Source organism: Cricetulus griseus, chromosome 2, assembly GCF_003668045.3.
Source record: "Cricetulus griseus strain 17A/GY chromosome 2, alternate assembly CriGri-PICRH-1.0, whole genome shotgun sequence".
Lineage (NCBI taxonomy): Eukaryota > Metazoa > Chordata > Mammalia > Rodentia > Cricetidae > Cricetulus > Cricetulus griseus.
In genome coordinates, this window is record NC_048595.1 from 291,257,958 (window position 1) to 291,273,794 (window position 15,837).

Consider the following 15,837-nt stretch of genomic DNA (forward strand, 5'->3'; position numbering starts at 1 on the left):
GGCTTACAATTCCACCTCACTGTTCATCATAGAAGGAAATCAAGACAAGAACCCAAGCAGGGAATCTGGAGGCAAGAGCTGAAGCAGAGGGCATGGAGGGGAGCTACTTACTGGCTTGTTCCTCATGGATTACTCAGCCTGCTATCTTATAGAACCCAGGACCACTACATTGGTCTGGGCCTTCCCCTATCAACCACCAATTAATAGCCTATAAGACCATACTTTCAAGGATCATTTCTGTAGTTTGTTACAAAAGAAAATGGCCTATGGCCAGTTCTTACAGAGGCATTTTCTCAGTTGAAGTTACCTCCTCTTAGATGACTCTCACTTGTGCCAAGTTGGCAAACAGCATATTTATGTAACATTGGTGTCGATGCTAAGGAAATAGAGATTTAAAACCATTAAAACTAAAAAGAAACATTAAAACCACTGCAGAGTATCATGTAATTATAAACAGGACTGGTAAGCAAAAGAGGATAAGCAAAATGTGTATTAGTGAGATCTACCTTTTATACTGTGGTATAACAGATGTAAATAAACTGGGGATCAGATTGGATACATGATTTTCAATATGGTGATGAAAGAAGCCATCAAGGCAACCCAACAGAAGCAAGGGTCAGGTGAGCTGGGCAGCTAACAAGGGTGCCACAGTTGCTTCCTCTCTGTGAGGCACTTGGACTTGCATGGAGACCTCAAAGGTAAAATTCTGAATTGTGTTAAAAATCCCAGAGGTATGCAGTTTCATGCACAAAATAATATGGTCATTGTTTTGAAGTCAAAATAGCTGGGGCAGCCATAATTTAGTGTCTCCACGCCTCTTCTAGAACAACTAAACAAACAGCAACATGTATAACACAAATTGCTAGGACGAAGAATTACTGGCATTTTCATGCCTGGGTAGTAGGAGTGTAAAATGTGTCAAAAGCTCTCAGAAATGACAGCAATTGAGAAGAATGTTAAATTACACCTGTCGCTACATCCATCTTTAGGGCCGTACACTCAGGGGGAACAAACATACATGCATGAGAATGTCCAAGTAGCTTAATTCACAATAGCACAAAATGGAAACCCTCAGACCTCTCTCTCGGTAGGAAGCTATAGACATGCCACAGTAGGCTCCTCCTTGGCAACAAAACAGAAGAGATATGGGCTGTATACAAGAGTGCATGCCCCAAACCTGTGGTGAGAGGCGTGCCCAGGGACTTTCTGAATCCGTGTGGGTGTGTCTATAGGTAAACTTTAAGAGCCAAACACTAGCTATGCACATTTTATTTCATACAAATTATACCTTGATGAACATAACAGTGAAAAATATCTAATTCAGCTAGTAGAACACTGAAGAACTGTGTGTGTGTTATAAAATCATATTTGTGGAGGAGTCATGAGCCCATGTCTGTGCAGAGGCTGGAGGAGGATGTGGGTCTCCTGATCTATCCCTCTTCACTTACTCCCTTAATATAGCGTCTCTCACTGAACACAGAGAAAGGTAGCGAATCACAGTGATCCTCTTGTCTGCATGCATTCCCTACCCATTGTGGGAATTACAGGCACATAGGAAGCCGTAACAGACTATTTTTAATGGGGGCTGGAGATGTGAACACAGGACCTCATAGAGTGTCATCTCCCCAGCCTTCAGTAAGTTCTTATCATGGTTAACACAGGTGATAGTTTAAGACAAATGAGGAGTACTTGCAATTATTGGTGTCCTGTCCATGTTGCTCACAGTGCCACTTTAATCCCTGGTAGAATGTGAGGCCTATTCACGTCACCAGAGCATGTCAGGGAGTGGTGGATTGCTTTCTTCTTCTGTCCCCATCTCATCATGGCCATGAAAGGAAGGGCTGACTCCTCTCCAAACACTGCTTCTGTGTTAAAATTTAGAGGAGCAAACATTTGCTAGGATACATCCTGCTTATTAGAAAATTTGAAACATACCCTAAATCTGTACAACAGACAGTATCCAAGGTTGGCTAGCCAGCTGGACAGTTAAGCCTTAGTAATGGAAGATGGCAAAGTAGTTGGGCTAAGAATGACTGACTACAAAGTGACAGCCAGTTACAGCAAAAGACACTATTTTTTTTTTGTTTTGTTTTTGGAAATTCTCTTCTACTAAGAGACTCATCTCTACCTATGTTATGCAGATCCACAGATTGGGAGCAGCCATGTAATGGGCCTCACCCACTTTCCTTAGAAACAAACATGCAAACAAGCAGGTTCAGCGTTCTCTTGGGAAACTGAAGCCATAGCTCAAGACCTTCTTCCCTACCTTGTTCCCCTATAAATCTGGGAAGTCCCTCCCATGTCACTTCGCTGTTCTTGATAGGTTGGGACTCTGAGTGTGCTACAAGCAGAGTGTCAAGGAACGGGAATCTTGTTCTTGATTTTGTGAGATGTCCTGGTAGCTTTGCTTCTGAGACCCTAGTACACCTGATCAGGTATCTCCAAAGGAAGTTGACATGGAGTTCTGGTCAGATGTCATCATGGTGTTCTTCACCACAGAGAGGTTTTAAGAAGAACATTTAGATTTTTCCTTGGCACAGAAAAAAGTCATCTACTGCCTGACATCGTAGCATCATGGTCCTTCCATTCCAGAGACCCGCTTCCAAATACTGCAGCATCTTATGTCTGTTGAAAAATGAATTCTGACATCCCATTTTCCACATTGGAAATGGTATGACAGAAGAGAAAATCAACCATGAGGACATAGGGCGGGGGCAATGGTGAGCCATGAGGGTTCTTCTAGAGCAGGAATGTGGGACTGAGGGCTCAGATTGTCTCTCTGTGACTTCCAACCCAGCATTCTCTTGGCTAAACCCTCTGTGTGGATCAATTTCAGTTCTGTTTCACTTTGTCCCTTCCCTTTCCATCTCTCCCTCTGCCCCTCATCCTCCCTCCTGTCTCCATCAAGGATCTTATGCAGCCCAGGCTGACCTCAGTCTCATTGTGGAGCTTCTAATCTTCCTGTCTACCCATCTTAAAAGTGCCAGGATGACTAGCTTCATTCATGCTTGGCCAACCCTTTACCAGCTGAGTGACATCAGCACTGACTATTAGGGACTGGTAGCACAGCAGCAGTATGAGTGACCACCTTAATTTTCTGAGGGATCCCAAGAAGACTGTGAGCTAGATGAGACTTGAAATATTGAGTTGTGAGGTCAGAGATCAACACACACGTCACTGCCATGTAACTTTACCATACCCAAATGACTGAAAAAGTTCCAGGGTTAGTTTTTCTCCAGTGCACACTTTGGATATGGCTAGCTGGAGAGCTTGGAAATGCAGTCCAACATTGTCTGTATTTATTCACTTTTTCATGACAAATACAACTTGGAACAGATCCCTGTGGTCAAGGAAGGTGACCAGGAGGAGGTTAACTGTGGTTCCCAGGGATTTATATTAGGGCATAACAATTCTCAGGAGAGGGACGTGGAAAGGTCTAACTCAGCTATACTCTGCTTCTATGTCCTACTTTGAAATATGCTAAATTATATATCTAGAGAGACATGCTGATCCAAGGGCTGGTAGTCTGAGGGTAAAATACAGGGAAACAGAGGGAGAGCCTACAGTTTGACTGTTACACATTCATTATAGATAAAGCCCAGCAACTTTCTCCAAAAAAGACCCAAACCACTGGAAACCCAACTTTTACATCCTCAAACCTGGAAGGATGAGAACATAGATGATGCCCAACAGAGACAAAATGCCTGAGACTTAGCTCTACAGCGATGCTACAGAAAGCAACCCTTATTGGCTCCAGAAATGTTACAGTAGATTTCAAGTTAGTAACACAATTTCTGGTGTAAGGATTTTTCAGCATTTGCAGAATATCCTTTGTGACATTAGAAGTAGAAAATCACTCTACCTGCTGAATCACTAATGGCCCTTGGTTCCCAAACTCCAAATGCAAATGTCATGCCTGTATTCCAATTGTGAAGCTAATTAGAAGCTGCAGGGTTCTGGCGTTCAGGATCTGAGGGTTCAGAGAACTAAATCTCATCTGCAGAAGCTGGTTCAATATTGCCTTTCAAAGAAAAAGAGACAGACTGCTATAAATATTAAATAAAGTGTCATTTCAAGGCAATACCAACTAGATAACACTTAAGTAAAAACTGTACTTAGAGAATGACTTTGCAGTTATTTAAGCAAAAACCATACCTATTACATTTGTTTATCGTGGAGGGGAGTATGTGTGCTCTGTGACACATCTGTGAGGTCAAAGGTCACCTTGTAAGCAATATGTTCTCTCTACCTGTGGGTCCAACTTTACTCACTGAACCATCTCCTGGTCCCTGAACATATGCATTGGATAATTAGTTTTAAAAGATGTATCTAGAGTCTGGAGAGAAGGCTCAGCTACTAAGAACATTGAGTGATCATCCAGAAGGCCCTGGCTCCAATGCTGGCATCCACATCATGGCTCACAACTTCCCATTGCACCAGTCTAAGGTGATCTAACGCCCTCTTCTGGCCTCCAAGGGCACTGCATTTACATGGTACTCAAAAATATGCAGGTAACACACCCATACATATACGTAAATTTTTTTTAAAAAATAAAAATGGTTCCAGATCTTTTATATATGCATACATATAATATTACATGTATTTTCTTCTTTGGTTTGGCACATAGAGAAACCCTGCCCTTTTATTTCTCTTACATTTGTAGCCAATGATGAAGCATTAAAAATCTATTAACATTTCTGACAGTGATTTGTGTAATAATAAAATATTACAAATATAAACCTCACATTTCCATAGTGAAGAATGATCCTTCACTATTCTATTTTTGTTACTGTGAGCATATATGCAATTTAAAACAGCTGTGGTGGCATGCAAGGACCACTTAACTATAATAGAATATGAGAGAGGAAAACTGTACTGTCTGTGTCAATGAATAATCATGATAATAGTGCCTTGAATGGCTACCTAACAAGTAATTATTTCTGATCAACTTTTTTATCTTTTAGAAGACTATCAGTAAGACACAGTCACATAGAAAATAAATTGTTATTCCAGCTTTCCAGAATAATTGATGAAACATAGAGCCTTTTACACATAGAAAATACAAATGAGACAGCATGTGTGAATATACAGTATTTAAATATTTCATCCATATTTCATAAGGAATTGCCAATTTGAGAGAAGTTCTACTAGATTATGCACTGAGTAACCCTTGGTTTGAAGGGGCATTTGCCTGTGTACACACACAGCCATGTATGAAGATGTCTGGTGTAAATTGGACACTGAAGTGGTTGTGTATCAAGAGCTTTGTTTTTTTTCCTTCTATTTTATAAATACCCCCACATATTGTAGCATTCACCTTTATTAAACACACCTTCTTCAAGGTGAATGGGACTATAACACAGAAAATTTGGTAACTGATGTTGTTATTGTTGGGGTAAAGGCAATTATTTCTGCAAGGCAACTTTGTGACATACTGTGAGATTGATAAAAGTATTGAACATCTGACCAGGACTTTTCCTACTGTGGAATTAATTGTACCATGGGGATGATTATATGCCTGCAACTTAACATAATATTTAGAGAAATTCCAATTAGCAAATACATTCCTGGAAATAATTCACAAAATTTAATCAGAATTTTTAATCTGTGCCTAGTTGCTTCCCTACTTGCTGATTTGCAGACATTAATCCACAGCCAAAATAGCTCTCATGCATCGACACTAGACATAAAGATGCTCACAGTAGAAAAACATAAATAACAAATTATACTTCTATAATATTTTCAAAGTGGGTTTATATTAATTTTTAAAAGTCATCCTCTCTTGGTTGATTGAAGAAAATTATTTTTGCTGACATTGTGTGGTTATACTCCATTATAAAATTTTGTGAATATTAAGAGTTGAAGAATATTTTATTTAATTGCAATGTTCCATAATATTATATTTTGATTTCTTTCAAAAATGTTTATGGTACTTTTCTTCATTGCTTCACCTTTCAGTGGGAATGCAATTAATAAGTATGGGGACTACATACTAACATTTGCTTCAATGGAGGAAGCACATGTGTGGTATTCCAAATAGGGCTGAGAACCCTTGGTTGGAGGCCTCACAACTGCCCTCTGTCTTTATCTCTCCATACTCATTAATCAGTGCAGCTCTCAGACCTTGTCAAAGAAGTATCTCTGTAAAGTGAACAGTGGATAACACAGAAACTCAAACCTGGTCAAAGTAGAGAGAGGAAGTTCCTGTGGAGTGCTGAGACAGAAATGAAAGGTCAGTATCACACCCCTTCTCCAAGGCTCAGAGATCATCATGGAAAAGAGGCTGAAAAGACTGTAAGAGCCAGAGGTCAGGAGAACAAAACACTATCTTCTGGAAATGGCAGGACCCCTGCAGTCATGGATTCATGAGTGCTTGTTTACCTGCACAAGACTTGCATAACATCAAGCCAGTACAGAAGGCAACAAGAAAGGGTGGGGAGATTCATGATGGCCTCTGGGGAAGGAAGAGTCAGTTTTCTTTGAGAGTGTGGCCCTGGCAGGCCACACTACAGTGGGTGGCCCAAAGCCTAGAAGTAAATGGATAGCACAAATTAGAGTTGGTGAATTCTTAAATTCAAGACATAAAGAGAACACAAATTTGGGTGATTGGATAGAGAGTGGCATGGATTTTGAAGGAGTAAGACCTGTAGATGGGATCGAATGTGATCCCAAATATATTCTGAAAGACAATGAAAATATTTCTATTAACAATCACAAAAATGAGCATAGGTACCAAGGTCCTCTGGTTACAGAAACTTCACTTCTTTTCCTAGATACCAACTTAGTTTTCAGGTGTTTATAATGCAACAAACCATCCAGGCATTTCAGCCTCAAGCTTTGGACCCTCTCAGCACTAAAAACTTAGTACTGACTTGTTGCTGAACAATGGGAAATCTAATAGGCATTTGTATTTTTAATTGTGTGCATGATAAACAGGTAGATGTAACACACATAATTTAAATTGAGATCTCAGCATCTAAACCAGCGGTTCTTACCCCTCCTAATGTGGTGACCCTTTAATACAGTTCCTCATGTTGTTGTGACCCCCAACCATGAAATTATTTTCATTTCTACATCATAACTGTAATTTTGCTGCTGTTACAAATCATAATGTAAATATTTGTGTTTTCCAATGATCTTAGGTGACACCTGTAAAATGGTCATTTGACCCCCCAAAGGGGTTGCAAACCACAGGTTGAGAACACTTGAGTTCTAAACTATCAAGCTGTGGTGGAACCCTGACTGAGAAGAAAGGGGAAGTTAGAGTCATGCCAACCTGGTTATTTGCTGAACACAGCTCATTATCCCTGAAGGGTTACAAAGCATGGTGAGTGCTCTCCTTCCAGGAACACTGCAGCCCCAGTGAGGTACAGGTACAGGAAAGATGACTGACAGCCCTAGTGGATCCTGAAGAGATAATGCAGTGATACCAAACTGTCTTCCAAAAGCAAAATGCAGCCTAGAAAACTAATGAAAGTATGTATCACAAGTCCCTGTATTTGTGTGTATATTCACACACATCAAATACATATATGTATGCATACACTTACACATATATATTCACTAAACATGACACAGATTATGACCTAGTAGGAATGCTTTCTCTGGGCCTCATGGCTGTATTCCACTTATACTAGGGCTAGAAAGCCATACTGTGTACTGTTCTTTGGTGAAAACTCATGAAAGAGTTACAAATTAAAGCTAATTTTTTTATTTTTATTTTTTCGAAAGAGGGTGTCTCTGTGTAGCTTTGGAGCCTATCCTGGCACTCGCTCTGTAGACCAGGCTGGCCTCAAACTCACAGAAATCCGCCTGCCTCTGCCTTTCGAGCGCTGGGATTAAAGGCATGTGCCACCAACGCCCGGCAGAGTAAAGCTAATTATTTAAGACATTTGAGAGGTTTGTTTACAAAAATCATGGAGAAATGTTTAAGCAGACTCTGTGTCAACAGGGCATTATTGTTTATTCAAATACAAATAAGTTGCTTTGAACCTGTAAGAGGCTCCTAAGGACATCTTCTTCACATATGGCCCATTCCTTCCTCCACCCATGTGACCACAAAGTAGCATGTGGCATCTGGAATGAGGTCAGACTCATGCCCTGACCCCAGTCCAGTCTTGTTCATGTAGCCATCACTGTTGTGTGAAATCTCCCCCATGTCATCTGACATAGTGCAAGTCTTTGGTTTATTGGTCCAGGTTCTTAGTAACAGCTATGCCTAAGAAGTCACTGCTTCGGTAGCTTCCTAGAACTACAGCACTCTACACCATGGACTCGGATGCTGTAGGTGCTACTATATCCCATGCGTGTTGCCAGGGTTTTATTTTGCCCCTGGCAGTCAGCCCATAACAGTGTGCCGAAAGTCCACTGGATCATGAGAATTCTGTACTATTTTTATTTAATGGCATTAAACACAACTCAACCTTCCCACAAACTTGTCACTGTCTTTTTAAATCTCATATACATGTTTCTAATCACCTGGAAGCAAGCTGTGGTTTTCCAAGTTTTCTGGCTTGAGATTTCTTTATTTTATATCAGTATTGATGGCTTCAAAGATAATTTGTGTTCTGAATTATTGCTACAGCTATTTTCCATATGGAGAACATGTAATGTGCAAACATACACACCATTAATCTTTGAATAGAGGTGATCCTGCTGGCTCACACAGCTCCTGTAACTAGGGTAGGTCCTTCCCTGGGTCTTTAACTTTGGGCTTTAGATGTCTGACTGTAGCCATGGACAATGATGTGTCGGTTGTGTTTTGAGCTGGATAGTTTCTTACCACAGAAAACCAATGCATTTTCTAACTCTTCTCCAACCATTCAGTTGTCCCTAAACTCCATCTTCATCGTGAAGCTTGGGAGTGATCAACATCTTATGTCATTTTGACCTTCCAAGTTTGACCCTTCCTGTGCTCCTATATTGTCCTTGAAAATAAGGCTAGTCCATGCCCTGGCTAGTTACTGTCTGTGCTATTGTTTGTGTGGACAAGGCCAACCTTTGTAAACCCCTTCCCTGCCACTCTCAAGTCACACAGGATTCTCATCTCTTCAATGCCTCCTTTACTCTTTGTGCATTCTCTTCCCACCCTTGGTCTCCTTAGCTGAATATGACTGTCCTTTCTCATTCCTCACTCGCTGAGCGATCTGTTGTACTGAGCCACCCACTTGAACTCAGACCCTGCTCTTGCCACCTTCACAGTTTTTAAAGAAATCACAGGGCTATATATAGACATAATTCTTGCTTATTACTTTCTGTTGCTGATTTATGGCAGTTGCCACCCCAAGCAAAGGCAAGAAGAGCAATCCTTTCTTTGACTCTGCTAGCATTACAGTCACAGGATCCAGAAAAATGTGGGTTTCAAAATAGATACTCAATAAAGAGCTTCAGAGATAAGTATGGACAGCATGTATTCTGCTAACTCTCTGAGAGGGGACGGTCTCTGGAAGACTGAAACAGAAAAGAACTTCTAATGTACTCCCTCCAGCCAGTCATCTCCATGTTTACTAACTTAGACTGTGTATTCAAGCTACATGGAGCCAAAATGAACATACCCATGCCTTCTGTGTTTCCAGATATCCCTCCTTTGTCTCTGAGGAGGACAGAGATGTTGGCCTCCCAGGTCTTCAGGACACACAACGGCACTGTATATTTTGTAACCATGGGCCCCTCCCACTGCATGCTTGCACAGCAGGAGGGTGAATACCACCTCACAATATTTTGTTTTCCAGTGTGTTCTCTTTCAATGCTTCCCCGTGAGAGAGAGTGGAGAAATTCTGATGAGAGTACAATGGTAAGTTCACCAGATCACACTGGTCTGAGTGCCTTTATCCTGTCACATAACTAGAGGAAAACTCGGTAACTCCACTGCAGCTGATAGGAAAAGCCACATTATTTTTTGAGATCAGACAGTGTAAACATCCTGGGAATCACCCACAATATGCTCACTACATTTCCCACCTGCCTCCCTCAGTCTCAATCCCTTACAGTTAGAAGTAGTTCAGATAAACTTCCACCATTTCAGAAAACACAGTCCCAATAAAACTCTCTGGCCCCACAGTAAAGGGCGTTCTTCATTCCCAGGCAGAGCATTTTGTAAACTGGAAGCATATCAGTGACAATTATCAAGGAATGGTTTCTAAAATGCTTTCCTTCCCGCACAGCTTGGCAATCCTTCTTTCAAAAAGACATTAACCCAAAGCTATGCTCTGCAAATGTCACTTGGAGCCAGTGGTTGAATTAATTTATTTGTTTTATGATATTTTACAGTTAGTTATGTCAGAGACTTTCAGTTGATTTTTTTTTTGTCTGCTCATTTAGATAATACTCTAACTGCCATAAATCCCAGGGAGGCTGAATACAGTATCTTCTAAATGTACCCTGCTAATAGCTCCTGGCCTAACTACTCATTGCATGTTTCATCCAAGCACTTGGCTTCTACTCCAAAGGTAAAGTTTTTTCCAGGTAGGACTAGCATCGTGCAATTAATTTGCATGTGTGAAATACAAGAAGCCTCGTATGAATGAGAAAGAAGACCGAAGCAGATGAATTGTTCCTCGGTAGGGCATTGGTATGATGGAGAGACAGTGAATGAAATGGCCTGTGTCTAGCCAATGTCTTTTTTTGGGGGGGGGTAATTTATTTGTTTGTTTATGACATCAAAGTTGGACAAGGAAAAACAGCAGAAGGTAAAGAGCCCCAAGAGAAGACACCAGAATCAGAGTCCCACTCATACACAACTCAGGAGGAGTCCCATGCAAGTAGTAAACTCAAAGCTATAATATATACACAGAGGACCTGGAGAAAGAAAGACCCATCTTGGCCCTGTGCTTGCTACTTCTGTCTCTGAGTTCTCATCCTCCTGGTGTCCTCCATTCACTCGGGCTCTTACACTCCTTCCTCCTCTACTTCTGTCTAGTTCCCTGACCTCTGAGTGAGGGGAGGGATTTGATGGAGGCATCCCATTTAGAGTTGTGTGTTCTGGGCATGAATCTCTGTATTTGTTCCCATCTGATGCAGAAGGAAGCTTCTCTGATAATGTATGAGCAAATCACTAATCTATAATTACAGCAGAGTACTATTAGGAGTCAATTTATTGTTACACTTTTTTAGACTAGAACGATTTGGTTTTATCCTAAGTCTCTGGTTCTTTGTCACTCAAGCAGTGACTAGCATTGGTTCTATCTTGTGGGTGGGCCTTAAGGCAAATCCGATGTTGACTGATTACTTTCACAAGGTCTGTAACACCACTGCCCTATCATATGTTGCAGGCAGAACAGGTTGTAGAACAAAGGCTTTGCTGGTTTTAGTAAATGTAAACATGTTAAACAAGAAAAACCCAGATGAAGTCAAATGTGCTTAATTGTTTTTATGAAACCTAGAACTCCAGAAACTATTCTACACCCATCAACAGTTTTCTATATTATTGATTTTACTGTGAATGAGATTAAGCAGCTATTCATTGCTGAGATGTGGTTTGTTTGGCTATGTTTTCTATTCACAGTGTCAGTTTTCTCTGAGCAAGTTCTTCTTCACATTTGATATCTCTGCTCCATAGGACATACAGGAACCCTTATTTCCTCACTCTTTCGGCTCCAAACTACACTCATGGTGTTCCAGGAAACATGCAAACTATGGTATTCTTTCTGAAACCTGTAAAAACAAACCTCCAACTTTTCTGCTTTCTCTTCTTTTCACTGTGGTTATAATTTTATAGTTTGAAATGGGGGAGGGGTAGAGAGAAGTCTTAGTGTTTCTTAAAATGTTCAGGCTTTCCATCAAAGCTTTTGATTAAACTATGGTTCTCCTTTATTAAGAACAGCTTGGTTTTATAGTTTTCAGGCATTTAGATGGTATCCTCAGAGATGCTAGTTTATCAAATGTTACCCTTCCTCTCACAGAGACATAGGCCCTATGATGGCGGGAGTTTCTGCATCTCCTTGTGTCCGTGCCATGCTGCATGATAAACTATGCACGAGATGAGTGTTCATGCAACTGTATAATTAATTGTCTGAACTGTGGAATTGTTGTCCTGTCAGTGAGGCTCTGTAGTCTCAGTAGTTTCCAGCTAAGCTGAAAAGCTTCCCTTTTGTGTTCTAATGAGCTTTGCATCATGCACATGAACACTGTCACCATGAGAACTAGCGTGGGTTGGGTTAATTCTTATGGGGCTGCTTTTGTAGTAGTAACTCACAGCTGTCTATTCCTTCAACCCCACTACTAATACTCAGATAGCTTACCTCATTTGAGGAAGTGTCTTGGATGCCTTAGGGAAGCCAACATCATGCTGGGTAAACATCTTCCACAGTGATACTGCCTGTGGCATCATTCACAAAAATACTTGCCCACTGCCCTTTTTGACTCTTGTATCCCATGAATAGAAGGGGGTTAAGAGTGTGTCCTCCTGCTGCTGCCCATGTTCAAGGCTCTGAAATAACTGAAGCATCACTAATATCCAAAATGCCTGTCATCTGCACAAAATTCCCACCATTCCCAGGACTGCCTTTTCACATGAACCCACACATTCCTGAGACTTGGCTCTTAGCTTAGACTTTTCTTAGCACTTTAGGAGATATCTTTCTGTCAAGTCCTACCCTCTTCCACTCCAAATATGCACTCGAGGCACACACCCCAAACAGACTGCTTCATCTGTTTTTTCTCCCATTGGTTCATGATGTATTGCTTGTCAACTGTAAGCTCCAGTGAAAAGGCTTCCTGAATGTCACAAACTGGTGACAGCAAGGCCACTGCCCCCCAAAATACTATCTCAGCAACTGCTAAAAGGGAAAAGGCATTGTTCACTTCCCTTGAGGTTTGCATGGGCAATTTATATAAAGTAATTAGAACTAGTCTTTACCTACACCAACATGTGAATATGCCACCTGCTTGTGCAACTGTTTCTACACTCAATATCTAGTCACCATGTTACTGTCACCACAGTTGCCTTTCCAAAATAGAACCCACATCTTGGTGAACAATACAGGCTCACTGAATATTTATAACCAACAAGTCACACTATATGATGTAATTATATTGGTGGTATCTTTCATGAGCAAGGGAATATGATGAATTAATTCTTGTAATGTAACCAAGGAATCAAGAAAATCTCTGGTCCTACAAATTAAAACCATTCACTATGTCACTTGCTCAAACTAGTTGACTTGGAATGTAGCTGTAGTACATGTCTCACTAAGAATTAGTGAGGCCATTAAAAATATTAAAATTATCTGTGTGCTACACCAACATCACAACTCAAAACCCTAGCTATTTGCCTCAACTACAATGAATTCTATACTTGTTAGTAAACATATATCTCAATACTTTAGGGCTACTATAATTTAGTAAATAAAAATTTTCCCCACTATGCTCAAACTTCCCATTAACCTAATAAAACTTAGCAATTGTAAATATATTGATATTTTCCTTAATTCTTCTGATGGACAATAATGTATAGGCTTGAATTTGATATTTCATCTGAATTTTCTGTATTATCTTTTAAAGTCATGTCAACTTATATAAGGAAAGATACTTACAAGCATTGTTCTTAGTTACATCTACTGCTCAAACAACTACAAATAGCAATATTGATAAACACATTTTTCTCATTATCTAAATGAAGGCTTTATTACACAGCCAAAGAAAGGGTGGGTTTGTGTTCCTTGTCAATGGCAGGAGGGTAATAGTCTTTGGAGATCAGAAAAGCAAGATGCCTGCTTTGGATTCCAGTATTTCAAAAACTTCTCTGGATACAACTGTGCTATGAAATAAGTGTCATGCTTCATTTCCACACATTTTCAATGGTGTACTTATTGTCTTGATATATTCTTCTATAATTACTCAGTCCTTTAAGCAAGAAAGAAATGCAGGTTGGCAATCTTCCAAATTGGGTTTACTTTCATGGCAATGTACCAAAAAGTGTTAGTAAACAGAAATCTCCAAAGATCATTCCTTAAAGCTTAGATAAAATATTATAAAACCACAAATCAGACAGACCAAGTCTGAAACTCACTCACCTTATCATTTTAGAAGAAAGAAAAAAACTTCCAAGCCTAAATTACAACATCTTTTGAAAACAAACTTAAACAGTTCTATTTCAGATGGGCATTGGTTCATGTCCTAGGAAGCAATAACTTTTGTCCTAGTTGGGTTTTGTTGCTATGATAAAACACTGGAAGGGAGGATAAAGGGTAAAACAATGTAATGAGTAAAGAGTTTGTTCATTTGGAGGAATGTTGCTTACTGGTTCACTCTCATGGATTGCTTAGTTTGCTTTCTTGCACATCCCAGGAACCTCTGTCAAGGTCCACCTGCCCAACCCAATGAAGGCAATTCCTCAGTAGACAGTCTCTCTTCCCAGGTGACTCTAGCTTGAGTCAAGTTGATAGACACTAACCAGCCTCAGTTTCTACCTTTGAAAAATGTCAAAGCATGTGACTACTCCCCCTACATCCTGTGACTGTCCCCTGCATAACACAGCACTAGGATGTTTCCATCACTTTTTGATGACTTAATAGGTTTCAAAAGAGCTAATTTTTGCACTCTTCAGAATGGCATTAATTGTCGCAAGTTGAGCTGCTTTGATGAATGTCAAGTCTTAAAAATCACCTAAAATGTCCCAGGTGCTTAGTGATAATCAAAACAGAGGAAAACTAACAAAGAACAAATGCAATTTACTTTACAGCCAGAGTTACCAACTTTTTAAACTCAGACGGAGATGGGTATTTCCAAGCTTAATGTGCACATTTTTTCCCTTTATTTTGTGTGGTTTTTTTTGACACCAGGTCTCATGTTACCCAGGCTGATCTTGAACTCTAGATCCTCTTACCTCGACTCCCCAATTGCTGGGATAACAGGTGCACCACACACCTGGTGCTCACACATATTCTGTCTTACACAGGCAGTTGTATAACTAGGTGCCTAACAACAATCATCTAAGAACCATCTTTGCAATTTTGCTATCCTCCTGCCTCATGAAATACTCATGTTTATGTTCATCTGTATCCAGAGCACTGTCTGGGCCCTTACTGTGGGTGGGGAAGGATTTTAAAATTACTTCTCAGGCTCTGTGCTGTTATGGAGTCTTCTAAAAGCAACTTTACTTCTTTTCAATTCTGTAGTCAAATTTCTGCAGGTTTTCAGAACTGATGACAATTGTTGCAATATCCATCTTCAGTGGTTGCTATTAATTAAATTTAATAACACACATGCAATCACAAAAGTAACCCATGAGTGAAGGTTTTCACACACCTGAGGTCAGACCAAGAAAGGGCAAGCCTCTGCATATATAATCCAAGAAGCTTGGTTAAACTCTAAGTACCTAACCCACCGGGCCAAAGGTGCCTTCTCTTCGGGAGACTTGTTCTTCTTTAGAGACAGCTGTCAGCATCTTGTTCACTGCCCACATCCACCCTTGTGGGGTTTACTTAGTAAGAGAGAAATCATCCCAGAAACCACTTTACCACCTTTCCAGGAGGCAAAGCAAAGGTCAGAGAATCAATTTGCTGACTACAGAAGTCAGGGTAATGGTGGGCTCAGCTAATCTTAGTAGAAGACAGGTTATTTCTAAGGGAGGGCAAAGCCCTTAGAGACTTTTCAGGTTTCCGGGGGATGTTCTTTTGCAGCTCCTGCTTTTCCCTTTCCTCCACACAGTGAGCCACTGATGAAGCTACTTGCCTCCCCAGAAGTTTCTATGGTCTCTCTTTAGCATGTGGGCCACTCCAGGGAGTTAGTAATAAACAACAACCACACCCTGAGCCTTGTTAATGTTTTCAGAGAAGAGAGGCAATCATGAAGTGTGTGTGGGGTGAGAGAGAGAGAAAGAGAGAGAGAAAGACAGAG

At 40.5% G+C, this 15,837-nt stretch overlaps 1 pseudogene; it reads left to right on the forward strand.

Moving 5' to 3' along the window:
* The first annotated feature begins 212 nt into the window (after window positions 1-212).
* LOC113834102 lies at window positions 213-287 on the forward strand (annotated as a pseudogene).
* Window positions 288-15,837: the final 15,550 nt, after the last annotated feature.